Source organism: Lissotriton helveticus, chromosome 5_1, assembly GCF_964261635.1.
Source record: "Lissotriton helveticus chromosome 5_1, aLisHel1.1, whole genome shotgun sequence".
Classification (NCBI taxonomy): Eukaryota; Metazoa; Chordata; class Amphibia; order Caudata; family Salamandridae; genus Lissotriton; species Lissotriton helveticus.
The window spans coordinates 1,216,717,649-1,216,736,971 of NC_136065.1; positions in this window are offsets into that span (position 1 = coordinate 1,216,717,649).

Below are 19,323 nucleotides of genomic sequence, written 5' to 3' on the forward strand. Positions count from 1 at the left end.
TATGTTTGATTGTGAATGTAAACATAGTTGACAGACTAGAAATGGACTGCCCTTACTGTGGCGGCCATATTGGAGCTGGTTATTGTTACATGGTCTTTAATGGAGACAATGAGAATTTAAGATACCATATAAGTTTGGGATACATAAAAGGATATCGCTAAGTTCTAATTTACAAGATTGGCTATAAGAAGGCTCAAAGAGTCAAAGGTTTGTGAAAGTTTGCAGTGTGGTGTAACATACAGTTGGTCATGCATACAACCATGTAAGGGGATGCGCGTATATATTTAACCGGACATACAGATTGGAATTACATAGGCTGAAGTATTTGTCAAAGTGTGACTATCCAGGAGATTTCCTCGTTGTGCCCAAAGCGGACTGTATCCAAAAAATGGATCCAGAAGGTTTCGCGTTTTTTGCGAAAGATTGTCGGATCTTTTCCAGGGGGTGTGTGAACATGTTCCAGGATCTGCCACCGCAGATCTTTCTCTTTATGGCCATATTGGACAAAGTGGGATACCATTGGGGCATTGGTTTTTTGCGTTCTAATTGCGGACTTGTGTTCCGAGAGTCTAATACGGAATTCTCTAGATGTTTCACCTATATACCCTAGTGCACACGGGCATGTGATAAGGTATATGACATTTTTGGTTCTGCAATTGGTCATTTCTTTTAGGTTACCTTGCTTTTGACCATAAATCCATGTCTCACCGGGGATTATCTGGTCACATGCGTGGCAATTACCACATCTATGGTTGCCAGTTGGTAGTGGGTTTCCATCGATGGTTTTCTGTTTGTTTCTTTCTTTGTCTTTCCATCTGCTGTGTACCAGTTTGTCTCGGAGGTTTTGATTTCTCCTGAATGCTAAGATAGGTTTGCTTAGTTTATCTTCCTGGTCATTGGTGTTCAATATCTTCCAATTGTTATGGATCACCTTCCTTATCTTGTTGTTAATGGTGGAGTGGTTCAGAACACATACAAGTTTTTGTTCCTGGGGTTTCGGAGTTGGGGTTAACAGGAAATCTCTGTTATAGTATTTTGCTCTTTTCATAGAATTGCGTATGAGACGCTTAGGATATCCTCTTGCCAGTAGTCGTTCCGTTAATTGGTTGGCATGTATCATAAAATCCTTCATAGATGTGCAGTTTCTTTTTATTCGTAGAAATTCCCCAAACGGGATAGAGTTCTTTTGGCAGTTGGGATGGTAGCTGCCATGTTCCAGGATGGTGTTTTTGGCTGTTGGTTTACGGTATAGATCGACTGTTAGACCCATAATTCAAGAAGGCAACTGAACAATTTTTTGGGTGTTAGCCAAAACAAATTTGATTAGGAATGACCACCCGGGAATTGAGAAATAAAACTATGGCCGCCAGGGGACAGCTTACAGGCACCCTGGATAACTTTATCACAAGGGCTAATTCAGTGATCGATCAGGGAATATCGCTGACGTGTATCGCAGGACCTTGCCATGGCAAAACGCTCCTCGCTGGGTAAAATTGTCAATGCTCGCACGCCGGAGCACGAGCAACCAACAGGCACGTTGTTGGTTTCAGACGTTGTCCACTCTTCACCTGCAATCAACGTAGAGGAGCATATCCCCCCACTAGGTCCTCAGCAAATCATGGAATCCCCATTGACTGTGGACGCGTCAATTCGGGTCGACCCTTCCAAAGATCAACCAATCTCACATACTAAGGACAGTCAGAGGAGGGGCAATTCAAAACGAAAGCGTGCAGTGACTTGTGTGGGCGGCAGGTGGAAAACGAAGCGCGCCAAAGCCGCGACCGCTAAAGTTGTCTCTGGAAGTGTCATTTCATCTGTGGGCGAGGGAGCTTGTGTGGAAAATACCACGGGTGTCCAGGGGTCAGAGACATTGTATCAACAGGATTCAGGCCAAAGCACCACAGATGTGGTTCATCAGGATGCAGGCTCTAATGTAGCTAATGATCACATAATGACTATACTGGGTGACCTGCTTAAGACCCTGCTGAAACCATTAATAGACTAGGGCGCATCGAGCAAAGGCTCATCCAATTTGATCAGGCCAAAAGGGATACCATACCTAAGATAAATCCCAAAGAAGTAGAACAGGGGAATCCAGCTGCAAATACTAGGTGCAAGGGTGCCCCTGCTCACAAAGCACCCATTCCATCTGTTGGTGTTATCAATAGCAACAACGTGCCCCTAGGTTGTATCCTGGATCCCTCTGTAACTAGCAACAAAAACCTGAGTAATAGTAGCTCCATGGGCATGATAAATTCAAGGGAGAAGGGACAGACTCAGCCCCCGAAAACATTCAACATGAATCCCAGCATTGATTTGCCACCGGAAACTAGTCCGTAGTTGGTAATCCTGACTGGTGTCCCTGAACTAAGCAACATGGAAATGGAAAAGGAATCATACAGGTCCCTTAAAAACAAAGTGGCAAATTGGCTAAATGTAAATAGACCATTGCCCCCTAATGTTGCTAGTGAAATACTGATGGTAAGAAGAGTTCCATGGGTGGGACGTAGGCCCAAAACTATAGCGGGCGACTGCATTTTGGTCAATTGTAGGAATCCCCGCACTGTTGAGCATATTTGCGACTGGAGCTACAACAGTAGCGGGTCATCAATCTGGCCCTACCCGCTGTCCTTTTTTTACCCTCCAGCCAACTTCCAGGACAGGCTAGGAGGTTGGCACCTAGTGCAAAAACGCTCTGGGGTTAGACTAGAAGGGGCCCCGTACAATCAGATCCCCGCACAGAGTTACCCAGCCCTGCAGAACAGGTTTGCTTGCCTGGATGCGGTAGATTGACTGGACCGCAATGAGCAGGCAGAAGAAATGGGAGCCCAAATTGACAACACCATAGGGGACGACCGGGCACTAAAGAGGCTTAAGAGTGGTTCCTCAGGTTCTCAGTTGGACATTCGTGTAGTCATTGGGGGATCTGATCATGTATTAGATTCGGAGGATTTGGTTGAGCCTGTCTCCCCAGATGGGGCGCCCCCCACTCAGGCAGAATGTGATGGGGAATCCCGCGTGGGGAGAGTGGCCATACCGGATCCAAAGAGGATGACTATACTTTCATGGAATTTGGCAGGTATTGCTAATAAATTTGACTCCACAGACTGGGATTCCCTTGTGGATAACAACGATATCTGTCTTTTCCAGGAGACATGGGCTAGGGGAGTCTACCCCAGGGAGGGCTTTGCAACCTTCTATGTTCCTGCCAGGTGGGGTGGTCAAGGCAGACCGTCAGGAGGCCTTGCAATTTGGGTTGCCATCCATCTAGGTTGCACAGCGGAAAATATGTTAACTCATTCGGAAGATGTCCAGTGTGTACTTCTCAAATGGCCAAACGCTTATAAATTAGCTGCCGTGAATGTGTATTCACGTCAAGTCAGTCTGACAATGGAATCACCCACCATAGACGAACTATCCCATTTTTTAGGGTCACTACCAGCTGACTGCAAGCTTTTGGTGGGAGGGGATGTCAACTCCCAGTTCGAGCCACTATCAGGAGAAAAGGAGGGTGCCCTCATGAGTGAGGATGATTACTGGGGGATTCCCCCTTGCCAATCGCCAAGTCCGAAATCATGGTCTCCCTTGGCAATACAGATTATGTCCCTTACCCTGAATAACGCCTTGAGGGCTTGTAACGGACGTACTCCGTCCGACAGCCCCTCAACGTGTACCTTCAATAGGAAGGGTCAAGAATCACGCTTGGACTACATTTTAGTGGAAACAAGCATGTGGTCCAAGGTTTTGGACTTCAGTGTAAAGGAGAGGGCTGATAGTGATCATAATGCCCTTTGTCTGGAAATGGCCTTTCCAGGGCCTAATGAAAGCCCTACTACTAAAACAAATGACCAGGACACAGAGGCGTTATTACTATCCAATAACAGGTGTAGGATTAAATGGGGAAGCAGTGGACTCTGCAGAGAATATAGCGAAAATGTATGACCTGGCCCTTCCTCAATTTATCGAGATGGGGATGGACAATATGATTAATCAACCCTTAGCGGCAGATTTTAATGAGAAACTGGGGCATATTCATGCAGAGCTAGTTGATGGGCTGGGAGAAGTTTTGTATCCAGTGTTTAATCGAAGGAAGAAGAGGACAACAACCTCAGCCTGGTACAACTCTACATGCAAAAAAGCCAAGGCTGAGCTGATCTTAGCGGTTAAGTCTGGCACTAATAAACACAAAATGCACGAGCTCAGACGGCAGTACAAAGAGGTTATGGCCCATGCTAAGAGTAAATGAGACTGGGACAGATGGCATAATCTAACATTGGCCCTAGAATCCAGGGACTCACGAAAATTCTGGTTGTTAGTTAATACAGGTTCAGGGGAACGGAAGGCGGCTGTAGAGCCAAATATTGTTGCCTCAGTATGGGAATCCCATTTTGGTGCACTATATTCTAATGGACCCACTGCGGCCAAAGAGGCAGCCTCTTTAATTCCGTCAGCACAGTGTGAGCCATTGGAGTTCACACTGGGGGAAGTGCTTAATGCAATAGGGAGACTTGCAAGGGGGAAGGCTCCAGGTCTTGATAAACTGCCAGGAGATTTATTCAGGCACCAACCAGAGATTTGGGGTCCCTACTTGCATATTATTTTTAATTCAATTTTGGGGGGAATGGAGATTCCCTGTACTTGGCTGGGTGCAGAGATAGTTCTGATTTTAAAAAAATGGCTCTCCTCTGCTCCCAGCCAACTACAGGCCGATCAGCCTTGTAGATGTCCCCCAAAAACTTTTTGCCCGTCTTCTATTGGATCAGCTCTTGGATTGGATGGAGGACAACGCAATTCTTAGTCCCCTCCAGGCAGGATTCAGGAGGAACACATCCACCATGGACCAGATCTTTCGCCTTGTTCTCCTTTTCTGGAAAACGGCAAAGATAGAGGGAGGCAGCCTGTACATGGTGTTTGTGGACCTCAGGTCCGCATTTGACTTGGTGCCGCGAGCGAAACTATGGGCGGTTCTTGGGGAACTGGGCGTTCCACCCCAGCTCCTGCATGCATTGATTAGGCTCCACGAAGGGAACTTCGCCCAGGCCAGATGTGGAAGGGATGGGGCACTGTCACCTAGGTTTCCAGTTGGCAGGGGGGTGAGACAGCGTTGTGTCCTAGCACCGACCCTGTTTTGCCTCTACGTCAACGGCGTAATATCATACCTTGACAATGTCCCTAATAATGACGCCCCAAGGCTGGCAGACAGGAGGGTACCCTGCTTTCCAAATACCGAATGGGGATCCAACGGATATTGGACGGGTTTGGGGACTTCTGTAGAGATCATGGCCTTGAGATGAATGCCGAGAAAACTAAGTTTATGGTATTCAATCCCTCGGCAACTACCAGACCCAATCGACTCTAGGGTCGGGCAGGTTGGAAAGGGTCACGATGTTCCAATATCTGGCGGTAACTTTGCATGAAAACCTATCTTGGGGACCACAGATAGTAAGATCCCGTTTAAAGCTATCGCAACTACTGGGGGGCATTCTGAAGGTCTCAAATTCGTCAACCTTCAAGCCAGTAAGCCCTGCACTGGAGATGTACAAAACCCAAGTCAGAGCAGCTGCACTTTATGGCGGAGAATTATGGGGTACACCGGTAGGGATGTATGACGTTACAACGCATACTTTTAGCACGCATACATTTACAACGCATTTTTTACAACGCAAATACCATTACAACGCATTATTTTACAACGAATACTATTACAACGCAATATAGTGCATTTAATGAAAAACTACCATTACAACGATATCTTTTAAAACGCATACCATTACAACGCAAATATATATATATTTTTTATTTTGTCAAATAAAACCTGGCACGGGATAGAGGGAAATTAGGGGTTTTGGGTGGGGAAGTGTATTAAAATGTTGTAAAAAATATACGTAATATTACGAAATACTAAATATTTTTAAAAATTAATACCCGAGTATTAAAATTAATACTCGAGTATTAAAATTACTACTAAGGTTAGTAAAAAATGACATATTTTACCAGGTCGACGATTAAGTAAAAAAGTATTTTAGAAATAAAACAATATATTTATGAAGAAACTAACATTATACAAACACACAGCCGCCATTTTAAACCATTTTAAAGTATTCAGATACTTTATTTGTCCTTCAACTCTTTCCATGAAACCATACCACAACAATACTTTCAAAATGGATGCCAAAACGGAACGAAATTCACTAAACAACACTAAACAACACTTTTTCACACGAGAAATTAAATTATTAGTTTCCACATTAATAAATATGTTTTTAAAATAGATTACTAACGAGGTATTTTTTATAAAAAAAACGATGTACCTGTCAAAAACTTATAAATACAAGCAAGGCACCATTTTATATTCAGTTGGTTGACAACTCCCAGAGTAACCAGATGTCAAAACCTGACCCTCTGACCCTTCAACGTGATAACAGCAATAGCCTACTTTGGAGCATTTTTCGCAGATCTACAAGTAAGTTTGTGAAACGAATAAACAAAATATTAGCCTAATGCATTTTAAACGGTTAAAATAAAAATGTTGACTTTCTAACGACAAACCTATATATATCACTAAAAATGGCAAAAAGATTTTACCCGACTAATATGTAAATGAAATATTTAGAACAGTTAAATGAAATTCGAAATAAAATTTTTATGTAATTATCGTTTAAACTCAGTAAATTGTTTTTTTTTTTAAAGAACAAATCCTACAAACTCTGTCGATAAAACAACGTTTCCAAATAAAGCATTTTGTTAAAAGAGCCACACTCCTCTTCAACATTTATTTACAGGTATTTTTATATTTTTTTGGAAAAATGATTTATTATTATTTTACACATCAAAACATTTTATAATGCATACCTTTTAAATCGTTTTTATCAACAGAATAAAAGGACGATTGAAGAAAAATTGTACTATATTGAAATACAAACGTCTCGTTAAAAACAGGGTAAATAATTTTTTCATTACATAAATAGATACGTAATAAGTGATACCAAATTTTAATAAAGGTATTCAATTACTGTTCTAACTCCATCATTATTCAGTAGTAAGAAAAGTGTGAAACGATATACAAATATCAAATATTATTCTAACACCAAGAAAGTGCAGATGAAGGGAAACGGTAGATTGTTGTAGAAATTTCAAATACTTGTCTAACTCCGGGAAGGTGGAGCAGAATAAAAATTATGATTATTATAGGTGTTTTCTTAATCTAATAAGGCAGTACACAGAATGACATTACATATTTTTTAAATATTTTAAGATACTGAAAGTGATCTTCAGCAGCCCTCTGACCAAAAGAAAAAACCAGAAAGAGCTGACAACAAAGAAAGCCATCTAAAAACCAGAAAATCGTCCGGGATCAAGACAAAAAAGAATACATCCACATTAAAAGGTAATTGAAAGTAAGCTTAACCCCAAATAGCATACCTAACTAGTCTGCAAGACAAAAAGCAAAATTTCAATTTAGTTGGATAAATGCTGAGTACTTTAAGAGTATCACTTAATATTCTAATTCTGGGAACGTGCATCAGTAAGGTAAATTCAGGATAGTGTACAGGTATCAATTAATATTCTAACTCCTGTGAAATGCTGCAGTAGAGAAAATGCAGAATAGTATAGAGGCTTCAATTATTATTCCAAATCCTAAAAGTTACATTAATAAGGTAAAGACTGGACAATATAAAGATGTCATTTAGTATTCAAACTCCAAGATGGTTTGTCAGTACAGTAACTGCTGGATATTGTAGAGGTGTAACTTACTGTTCTGAATTAAGAAATGTGCTTCAATAGATTAAAAATGAAATATTGTAAAGATATTATATGTTAAACTTACAATATTTTTCATTTCTTTTGTTTCAGAATAATTGGTAACTCTTGTAAAATCTCACAATCAAAACAGGAATCTTCAAAAACAACAAATTTTCAAGAAATACCATTTTTGAAAGAATCAAACCACACCATCATTAGGGTAAGTGCTGGATAGTATATGAATATTATAGTATACAACTGTTACAAAGCATTTTTTAGCACACGTCATACATCCGAATAATACAAACTGTTCTTTTTTTGGGAAGATGCATTAGGATATTAATTACTAGATAATGTAGGGTTCCCACTTAGTATTCCAAAACCAGGAAAATGCATCATTTACGATAAGTACTGGAGAGTATAGGGGTATCAGTGACTATTTTAACTCCAGGATGTTGTAGCAGTAGGGAAAGTCTAGAATAGTGTAGAGATTTCAATTATTAATCTAACTTCAAGAAGGTACTACAATAGAAAAGGTGTAGGAAAGTCTAAAGGCATCATTTAGTAATTTAAATGTCATTTAAAAAACAATACTCATTTTCATTTGTGTGATTATCTAGATTTGCAAAATTATCCACTACTAAACGCACACCAAAGAGAAGAACAAGAAGATCAGCAAACGAAAAGAAGAAAGATTAAAAGTACTTTCCAAAAAGCAGCAATCCAAGATAACCAAAAACAGCTAAAAGAAAAGGTATTTAAAAAAAACACACTTTTTTTTAAACATAGCAACAAGCAAATATTCTGAAATATCCATTGGTACATCTAAATATTCTTATCACAAAAGATAAAAACCATTTGCAGATACAATTTGTTTTAAAAAAACAAACTTCATTTTACAGTAAGTAATGTGTAGAATATTTTTAAAACATGAATTACTATCCTAACTCCAAGAAGATGCTGCATTAAAGTAAGTACTGTATAGTGTAAAAGTGTCAATTAGTATTGTAAATCTAAGAAAGTGCTGCAGAATAGAAAATGCAGGATAGTGTAGGGGTATCAATGACTATTCTAACTCCATGAAAGTGCTGCAGTAGGGAAAGTGCAGGATAGTGTAGGGCTATCAATGACTAATCTAACTCCAGGAAAGTGCTGCAGTAGGGAAAGTGCAGGATAGTGTACAGGTATAAATCACTATTCTAATTCCAGGAAAGTGCTGCAGTAGGGAAAGTGTAGGATAGTGTAGAGGTATAAATCACTATTCTAACTCCAGGAAAGTGCTGCAGTAGTAAAAGCGCAGGATAGTGTAGGGGTATCAATTACTACTCTAACTCCATGAAAGTGCTGCAGTACAGAAAGTGCTGGATAGTGTAGGGGTATCAATTACTATTCTAACTCCATGAAAGTGCTGCAGTAGAGAAAGTGCTGGATAGTGTAGAGGTATCAAGTACTATTCTAACTCCATGAAAGTGCTACAGTAGGGAAAGTGCAGGATAGTGTAGGGGTATCAATGACTATTCTAACTCCATGAAAGTGCTACAGAAGAAAAAGTGCTGGATAGTGTAGCGATATCAATTACTATTCTAACTCCAGGAAAGTGCTGCAGTAGGGAAAGTGCAGGATAGTGTACAGGTATAAATCAATATTCTAACTCCAGGAAAGTGCTGCAGTAGGGAAAGTGCATGATAGTGTAGAGGTATAAATCACTATTCTAACTCCAGGAAAGTGCTGCAGTAGGAAAAGTGCAGGATAGTGTAGGGGTATCAATTAGTACTCTAACTCCATTAAAGTGCTGCAGTACAGAAAGTGCTGGATAGTGTAGGGGTATCAATTACTATTCTAACTCCAGGAAAGTGCTGCAGTAGGGAAAGTGCAGGATAGTGTACAGGTATACATCACTATTCTAACTCCAGGAAAGTGCTGCAGTATGAAAAGTGCAGGATAGTGTAGGGGTATCAATTACTACTCTAACTCCATGAAAGTGCTACAGTACAGAAAGTGCTGGATAGTGTAGGGGTATCAATTACTGTTCTACCTCCAGGAAAGTGCTGCAGTAGGGAAAGTGCAGGATAGTGTAGAGGTATCAAGTACTATTCTAACTCCATGAAAGTGCTACAGTAGGGAAAGTGCAGGATAGTGTAGGGGTATCAATGACTATTCTAACTCCATGAAAGTGCTACAGTAGAGAAAGTGCTGGATAGTGTAGAGATATCAATTACTATTCTAACTCCAGGAAAGTGCTGCAGTAGGGAAAGTGCAGGATAGTGTACATGTATAAATCACTATTCTAACTCCAGGAAAGTGCTGCAATAGGGAAAGTGCAGGATGGTGTAGAGGTATAAATCACTATTCTAACTCCAGGAAAGTGCTGCAGTAGGAAAAGTGCATGATAGTGTAGGGGTATCAATTACTACACTAACTCCATGAAAGTGCTGCAGTACAGAAAGTGCTGGATAGTGTAGGGGTATCAATTACTATTCTAACTCCAGGAAAGTGCTGCAGTAGGGAAAGGGCAGGATAGTGTACAGGTATAAATCACTATTCTAACTCCAGGAAAGTGCTGCAGTAGGAAAAGTGTAGGATAGTGTAGAGGTATAAATCACTATTCTAACTCCAGGAAAGTGCTGCAGTATGAAAAGTGCAGGATAGTGTAGGGGTATCAATCACTACTCTAACTCCATGAAAGTGCTGTAGTACAGAAAGTGCTGGATAGTGTAGGGGTATCAATTACTAATCTACCTCCAGGAAAGTGCTGCAGTAGGGAAAGTGCAGGATAGTGTACATTTATAAATCACTAATCTAACTCCAGGAAAGTGCTGCAGTAGGGAAAGTGCAGGATAGTGTAGGGTTATCAATGATTATTCTAACTCCATGAAAGTGCTGCAGTAGAGAAAGTGCTGAATAGTGTAGATATATCAATTACTATTCTAACTCTAGGAAAGTGCTGCAGTAGGGAAAGTGCTGGATAGTGTAGATATAACAATTACTATTTTAACTCCAGGAAAGTGCTGCAGTAGGGAAAGTGCAGGATAATGTAGAGGTATAAATCACTATTCTAACTCCAGGAAAGTGCTGTAGTCGGAAAAGTGTTGGTTTCTTTGTATACACTTTAAGTAAATAAAAGCACAAAGTAAATAAAAATATTTTTTTCCTTACAGATAATGTCTACTCAACCCACAGCAAAGTACATCAAATCCCGAAAAGGAAACAGACTTTTAAATCATGCGGGTTACATATATTGTAAGGAAAGGATACGTTTTCCTAGAAATCATTGGAGGTGCGTGCAATACTTCTCAACCCGTTGCAGTGGCAGAGCGGTTACAGTTGATGATATCATTATAAAAACAAGTAACCATAACCACTCTGCCTCTGCAATGGAGATTGATGTCAGAAATACTGTCAATGAAATGAAGGAACTTGCAAGCACCTCCAATGATTCTACAGGATCCATTTTGCGAGAGGTTGCTCAGCATGTCCCTAATCATATAGCTAGTAATATGCCTACCATACATAATTTGCGAAGAATTATTCAACGTCAAAAGCAGGCAAGTAATACACAAACCAATACACCTCATACCTTTTCAGACATAGTTATTCCTCACGAACTCACTATTTCTTTTGCTGATGAACCTTTCCTTTTGCATGATAATGAAAACCCTCAAAAACGTATATTAATTTTTAGTACACCCCGCAACCTTGTTAAACTTGAAACAAGTGAAATTTGGATGATGGATGGGATGTTTAAAAGTACACCCCATCCATTCACCCAAATTTATACTATACACGCAAAAATTAACAATAATGTGATCCCCCTAGTATATAGTTTGCTGCCTGATAAGACTTCTGCAACCTACACTGAACTTTTATCAGTTATAAAATCAACAACAAACCAAAGCCCTAGGAATTTTTTTATTGATTTCGAATTGAGCATGATCAATGTGAACACCAAAATGTACACGGATACCCAAATTCAGGGGTGTTTTTTCCATTTTTCCCAGGCATTCTGGCATAAGTTACAAAAAACACCCCTGGTTACAAAATACGCCTCAGACAGCAAACTACAGGTAGAGTTAAAAAAACTAACTGCTCTTTGTTTTGTCCCTCCTGAAAGTGTAGATGAGTACTACACTGCCATTACAGAGTCTGATTATTACATAGCAAATGAAGAAAAATTGGCACCCATTCTAAATTACATGGAAGACACATGGATTGGACACCTAAGCAGATCGGGTCGCAGGAGGAAACCACGTTTCCATGTGGAGTGGTGGAACTGTTATTCGAGTTGCTTACAGGGAGAGGCAAAAACAAATAATGCCATTGAGGGGTGGCATAACTCCTTCAACCATACAATTGGTAAACCCCACCCTAATTTCTACTCTTTTTTGGAAACTTTGAAGAAGGAGCAAAGTTTTCAGGAAATGAGAATTTCCCAAACTCTTACAGGTAGTCTAAATCCACGAATAACCCACAAAACAAAGGAAATGTCCGAGAGACTATTGGCACTTATACAACAGTTTACGTTGTGTGTGGCTCTAGATTACCTGGATAATTTAGCTAACATTCTTACTTTTTAATTATCTGTTTCACATTACTTTCCTGCTTTGCTCAACATTTTTACCCTCTCTAATTAAAATTGGCTATTAAATTTTTCTAAATAAATTTTTTTTTAAATTAAGTCGGGACTCCTTACCATTAATTGTATATATTTTTTTTCTTTAAGCAACTTTAAAAAACTCTTAGTTGCAAATCAATGTAAATATCCAAGTAGTACGAATTAAATTATGTTTTCCCTTTTTAAAAAAAAAATAATCCACTCTTCTTTTAAAATAATAAAATTTAGATTTGTAAAGAAATGCATTTTTATAAATTTGTAAAATTCTATTGTTTTTCTCTTTTCTATAAATTGTTGAAAAAAAAGCTTCTTCAAATGAGTAAGCATGTCTTTGTAAAAGATTATATTTACAGCAAATATATCTTAAATACATTTTTAATTTTTAAAAGCAAGAAAAGTGATCCATCATTTTTCAGATTAGCTTTTTTTAAATTCACTCATCTCCATTTGCATATTCTAGAACTCCACAACAAAATTTATAATCGAAATTATTTTTAGTAAAAAATGAGAGATCCTTCATGTTTTTTTGAATTATCAATAATTCACATTTCATTTCCATTATAATGCACAATTTTTACAAAACATCCTTTTTTGTCTAAATAACAGAAGAAATCCTTCTCACTTTTGAAGAGATGTTACTTAAAAAATCACAATACCATATGCATCTTTCTTCAGTCCACAACATTACTATTTTGTCCAAAATATATTTCTATTACGTAATGAACCTTCTTTTGTTGGTTTAATTTATGCCCAAAAATCCACATACCATGTTGATTGACCACTTTTGAACAAATCCCTTTCAAACCACGTGATCTGCCTGTATTTTTTTCAACAAGACAACCAATCCCAAAAACAAATTTCCGTGGCCAAGAAATTTAAGAAAACCACTGTTTACCTTAATCGAAGCTATTTTTCTACAAATATCTAACCACTTTTTTCTCATTCTTAAGTGAAGCAACTACTATCCTTTAATTCAAAAATGCATTTTTTTTTCAGATACATACAAATCAGACATGCCCTTCTGGCGGCGATCCCACCGGGCACCACGCCCCCGGAATCCTCCCCGATGGAAGACCGTCTGCTTACGGACTATATACGGGAGGGTGCGACTTCCCTAACGTACCGTAAACTGCTCAATAATCTACCAGAGCCACTGGGTAAGCTACAAGATAAATGGGTGGAAGATCTTGGGGATTTTGATGAACCTGAATGGAACGCAGCTATTGCATCCCCACGTGAAGCTGGCATATCAGCTAGGTTCCGCCTGGTACAACTGAAAATCCTACACAGGATTTACTACACTAGAGTGGCTTTACATAAATTGCAGAGGGCGGATAATCCTTATTGTCTGAGGGGGTGCGGTGGGGAGGGCTCTTTCTTACATACGCTTTGGAGCTGCGCATGCCTCGTAGGATATTGGCAGCGAGTGCTCCGTACCATCACACAGACACTAAATACCGCTGTAGCACTGGACCCACGGATATGCTTGTTAAATGTCTGGGGACCTACTGATTTGACTCACTATGGTAAGCTGTGGGTCACGGTGGGTTGCATGGTGGCCAAACGGGACATTGCGCAAAAATGGGGGACGGGGGAGCTCCCCATGCTGGCGCAATGGATCAGAAACATGGACACGTTCATGATAACAGAGAGGGCAGTATACAAGATGAGAGACAATCCGCGCAAGTGGAATGGGGTATGGTTACAATGGAACTCCTACAGAGGGGACATATGCGAGCCATTGCCAGAGGATGATAGCGATAGCTCTGACGATGAGACAGACAATGTTTAACTGTTAAGGACTATGGAATGGTGTGCTGGAGGGCATTACGCAGCATGCGATAGAGTGAGTACAACAGAGGGGGGTTGGACGCGAGGGGAGGTGGTTTTGAGCGTAGCCCACAGAGGCGACAACTAACGGCGATAAGCTGATACAGAGACACATGAGTACTGTTGTGTCGGTCACTACTGAGTCTTGTTTTTAGTTCTTTGTTTTATTGTTTACATAAAATATAAAATGCAAGCGGCTGTACTGTTCGTAGACTAGTGGTTACTGAAGGTCCGACATGTTTACTGTTCCGTAGTAGGCCCACAACCGGGGATGACAGGCGTAATTGCTTATATGTCATACGTATGAAGTTCTTTAAGCCGGCCTCAGGGTTGTAGGCGCCTGAATGTAATGTTTTTGGAAATCTTAAATAAAATCTTGCTTTCCAAAAAAAAATAAAAAAAAATGCATTTTTTTACATTTCTTCCGTACCGATAAAATAAATGAAAAACATATACAGCTTAGCTTATTTTTTTCTAATAAAGACAACGTTTTCTAAACAGAACAAACATTTCTATTTTTCCCCAACATACCCGACATAGGCATATTATATTTATATGATCGGCGACATGCTTTTTTACGTACATAACAACATTTACGTATATAGTAACCTCTCCTTATCCTTTCCTTACAATATATCGATACCTTTTTCAATTTACTACTTAAAATAAAGTATTAAAAGTTTTCCTACCTGGACGCAGATCAGCGTCCAGCTGCTTCCACCTTGGATACTCTTCAAAATTCCCGCTTACGCTCACGTAAACGTCATTACGTAATTGGATGCCGCTACGATAAAAAAGGGACTATATTTGTTATTAATATTAAATACATTGTTTTTTAATATTTCATAATGTTTCCCTTACATTAAAAATATGTAAAAATATGTAATAAATTCATAAAAATACAAGCTATTTTTCAATGTGTTTAAAATAAAAATTAAAACATTTGAAACAATGTTATCATTATTTTTTGGTAATCAATTTCACATGCATTACTTCTTATTCTTAATATATATTTTGTAAATGTATATATTTATCTCCTTACCTGTTTTCTGTTTCCTTTTCCCTTCTTTTTATCTTCTTTCTTCTTCTTTCAAACGTTCTTTATCTATTCCGCGGGACTCATAGCATCTAGCATGAAAATAAAAGAAGGACAAAGTTTGACATTGGATTCAATGATAAAACGTGGGAACCAAATCTTTCATTAATTTTATCTTTAACATTCTCTTTTGTAAAAATATGTTTTTATTTTTTTCTAACTTATATTATCCTAGTACATAAAACTATATAATAATTACAATTTATAATCGAACCTTTTTTTTTACTTAATATAAATATTACATATTTTTTAACTCTAGTACTAATATTTTAGCCATAAAAAGATAAATTACAAATAATACTCTAGTATTAATTTTTCACCAAATACAAAAGTTTAATAAATACAAAAGTTTAATATAAAAAATTTAATAAATACAAAAGTGTAATAAATATTAAATATTTTTTACGCTAGGATTAATATTTTAGCCATAAAAAGATAAATTACAAATAATACTCTAGTATTAATTTTTTACCAAATACAAAAGTTTAATAAATATAACAGTTTAATAAAAAAAATTAAATGAATGCAAATGTTTATTAAATATTAAATATTTTTTAACTCTAGTATTAATATTTTACCCATAAAAAGATAAAATACAAATAATACTCTAGTATGAATTTTTTACCAAATACAAAAGTTTAATAAATACAAAAGTTTAATAAATATTAAATATTTTTTAACTCTAGTACTAATATTTTAGCCATAAATAGATACATTACAAATAATACTCTAGTATTAATTTTTTACCAAATACAAAACTTTAATAAATTCAATATATTTTTATAATGCGTTGTAAAAATACATGCGTTGTAAAAATACATGCGTTGTAAAAGTACTTGCGTTGTAATAGTACAGTTGTAAAAGTATGCGTGGTAAAAGACTTTACGTTGTAAAAGATGCGTGGTAATGGTATTGCGTGCTAAAAGATGCGTTGTAACAGTTGTATACCCAACAGTAGCTTAGAACTCACCAAGGTAGAGACAAATTTCCTCAGACGGTTGTTGTCGTTACCACAAGGCACTCCTCTCTTACCCTTAAGATTGGATCTGGGACTTGCTTCTATAGGCGATGAGCTTGCACTAAAACCTCTGAGATTTTGGCATAGGTTATGGTCTACCACAGAACTGACACACTATAGGCAAGAGCTGAAGCACGTTTTGAGCTTTAGCGGTTCTGATAAAATACCTTGGCTGGCCTTTGTCAAACGAGAATTCTCACAACTGGATCTGGATCTCTTGTGGGAGGACCCTGAACGGGGCTGTTGCGAGGTCTCCTGCAAATCCCTGACCAGGATTTTTAAGGACAAAAGTCTAAGTACGCTTGTGTGTGCTCCAAAAATCGGCAACCTTACTGATCAATTCCTGGTCTCCAAAAGTTCTTTTAAATGTGAAGAATTTATGGATACTATTTTTCCTATTACTGCAAGGAAACTTTTTATCCAATGGAGGTATGGCACCTTGCCTCTTAAAGTCTTCACAAGCAAATGGTCTGCTACGGCGATAAATCTTGCCCAGGATGCAGCGCTAGCGTGGAGGATGAAATTCACGTGCTCTTTTTCTGCCCCGCTTATAGCAGACCAAGGAAGTACTGGCTGGTACCACTATGTAGGAATTTAGGTTTCAGAAACTGTTTACATTCATTTAGAATTTTAAAATCGAGCACTTTAAATTGCATTGTATTTGCACTTTCCAAGTACCTACTAGCCATGTGGATTATAAGGAAAAAATTACTGCAAAGCTAATATTCATCTGGAAGACGAATTTTTAGTGCATAGTAAATCGGCTATTTTCTACCTCATTGATATAATGTAACTACTGTTTTTATGACTTTTTCCTTGCAACATTGTATTGATTAGATGTTTTTATTGTTAATTGAAATTTTATGGCTGGATGATTTTATTGTTTTCCTTGCATCTTTTACGGCTTTGATGGCCGAAATAAACAACTTTTGGATTGGATTGGATTGGATATGAAAGGTGGAGAAAGAAGGGCTAATAGGTGAGTGCCTAGGAGTTGCGAGAATTGAGACCTCTGTAAAAAGGGTGGAGACGATGTGCAGGTTGATAGCAAAGAATTGCATCGTGAAAATTGTATTATTATAGATGTTGACATGCAGTTAGTTCATATTTTTGATTCTGGTAACCATGTGTTTGGTGTTTTGGTGTTAGTCATCAAAAAGGGCCTTGAAAGGTAAAAGGCTGATTTTAAAGGGCTTTCTGAGGCATTCCGTGTGAGATCGAGGGGATAATGCCTAAGATGTTGTAGCCAGAGGGACTTTTTTAGACGGATGTATGACGTTACAACGCATGCTTTTACAACGCATGCCATTACGACGCAGGTTTTCCAACGCAAGTCGTTACAACGACTTGCGTTGGGGGGCGCTGGATAGTGAATAGTTTAATTTACTATTCCAACTCCAGTCCCCATGGATAGTAGGGAAAGTGTTGGATAGTAATTAAACTATTCCCTATCCTAGAGCGCCCTCCAGCGCAATTCGTTGTAATGACTTGCGTTGTAAAAGTTGCGTCGTAATGGTAGTGCGTTGTAAAAGTTGCGTTGTAAAGGATGTTTCCCTTTTTAGACTATGGCAGTCAGCATGCATCTGTCAGAGTGGCGGAGGTAATTTCCTCTGCTGGCCTACTGCCCACCATATTTTGAAATCTCGGACAACCTTACAGAGAACTCTCTGTGCCTTCACAAGCACTGAAATGTTAGTGAGCTGCAGGCATGTTTCAAGCGCCGGCGCTCATCTAGCTGTTTTGTTTTTTAACAACAAACTTCCATAGTGGAATTTTGTGAAAAACAAAAAATAAATTACTTTGAAACCGTTGGAGTTTTCTGCCTGGGTTTCATTTTTCATTTTCTTTTTTATTTTCATTACCAGCAAGTTTTCCCTGGCGGACCTAAACAGAAAGAAAGAGCATCAGTCCATCTGTTCTAACTAGGGTGGATGATCTGAAATACTTAATCTGACAGCCCAAACTCAGGTAGGGCGTCAGTGTAGGGTTTCCAACAGCTGACTCAGACCACCATCAAAAACAGTCCATCCAACTCCGAGTAGAGAGGATGGACCATCAGTTTAGTGGACAGGAACTCACATCACATTTGCAGCGGAGTGCCCTGTCCACCAGTCTCTAAATGAGCCACAGAGTATTTCATTTTAGCTGGTGAAGTTTGGATATCTTGGAGGCATGTTGTGGTACAAGAAGACAGTGAGCAAATTGATCATTTCAGGATGGATCATATCAAAGAGAGGCTTCAGCTAAAACAAGTTAAAGTTAAAGAAGGGCATTTAACGATTTCAATGAACGGGTGTATTAAAAAGCAGAAAGTTCTAGGAGACATTGATCATTGCACAATTTTGCCAAAAGCAATTTCAATCATAGTGTGGCAAATCTCTAATAAGAATGGGGAGCTAAGGGTGCATTTTTAGCAAAAACCGCAAGGTCAAAAGCCATCATTAACTTTAGTCTACATGGTTTGATATTTAGTAAGAAGAACATTCTTACACATAATATGTAACAACGGTGGGGGGTTTATAAAGATCGCCTGAGCTGGTGGAGAAGATACAGAGCGTGTAGCCCCTGGCTCTAGTACATCTCTAACAGGTCCAAATGGGCAAGAATCTTAGCTGTCACCCTTAGCTGTAGACTCGCAGGACTCCCAGCATAAATGAGACAGCTGAGGGGGCAATTGCTGCCGGCTTCAACGACATGCCCAAGCTGTCTAGAATGGTGCAGTGAGAACTGATGCAGAGCTGCCCAAGACAAAGGCCTGAAAGACCAGGATCAGCTGCTGATAGAATGGGGGTGCAGGGGAGCTGGCTGCTAAAACCTTGTGCCACGAAGGATCTATCCATAAGCGGTGCAGGGGGGGTGTAGTCAGCTCTCGCTGGGGGCATAGGCACCCACTTGAAAGGCAGGCTGCTACTGTTCAGAATGGCAGGACCACATTATGATCCATGCTGGGTTGCTCAAGCCAAAATGGTGGCCATGAGGCAGAAATGGGGGGGCGGGGTAGCAAGGGGACAAAGTATCCACCTA